The sequence below is a fragment of the Sus scrofa genome, chromosome 13, assembly GCF_054392235.1.
Source record: "Sus scrofa isolate SSC_HxYL_T2T_F1_AM1 chromosome 13, Sscrofa_HxYL_maternal_Yorkshire_Landrace_v2.0, whole genome shotgun sequence".
In the NCBI taxonomy this organism is placed as follows: domain Eukaryota; kingdom Metazoa; phylum Chordata; class Mammalia; order Artiodactyla; family Suidae; genus Sus; species Sus scrofa.
In genome coordinates, this window is record NC_139395.1 from 214632703 (window position 1) to 214633472 (window position 770).

General features: G+C 39.9%; 1 non-coding gene across 1 annotated transcript; it reads left to right on the forward strand.

Moving 5' to 3' along the window:
* Positions 1-501: 501 nt before the first annotated feature.
* On the forward strand, positions 502-557 carry MIR802 (microRNA mir-802). Its single transcript, NR_162185.1, has one exon. It is a non-coding gene; the product is annotated as a microRNA mir-802 (primary transcript).
* Positions 558-770: the final 213 nt, after the last annotated feature.

The window sequence follows — 770 nt, forward strand, 5'->3', positions numbered from 1 at the left end:
CATTTACATATTGGGGAAATGTATATTTGGGAAAAGATCCTATTTTTAGGATTCCTTGAAACTTGCCCCTTTGAAAATGTTTTCTTTTCTGGCACATATGTGTGTTTTAAGCAGAATGAAAATACAAAGCAAAAAAGAAAAATATGTACAAAAAGGAATGATTTTTCCAGCCCCACATAGCACAATAAGAAAGCAATCATTCAGTTGTGACTTTAAAAATGGATTCGTGCCTGGATTTTCTACGTATTTCCTTCTAAACGGTCATTTCTCTACAGGACTGAACTAATGTAAAGAGACAGGTTGTTCCAGTGCCAGAACTGAACAAACAAAAAGGATGGAGGTTGTATTTTCATTGGAGGAACTTGACCAATAATACCCACTCTGTTTTCCTGCAGCCCTTTAGGTCGATTCAGAAGAAGGTGCCATGTGCTCTTTGCATGGTAAGAACCATGTTTTCCTGGCCTGACTCTCGATCGCCACCAGACTTCTATTATTTGCAGTCAGTAACAAAGATTCATCCTTGTGTCCACCAAGCAACAAGGAGGATCTTTGTCACTCAGTGTAATTAATAGCTACACTTCACATGGGAAGATGGAAGAAGGATGCCCTTCACAAACAGCCTTGGGTGGATTCAGAAGAGGCTTCATGAATCCTTGCCACCTTTTGACCAACTAAGGTGCCAGAACTCCAACAGAGGTGGGAAGATTGTCAGCCGTGTTCCCTTTTTCTGTTTGCTTTTGTTATTAAAAGCGATAAAGTAAGGCCAACAT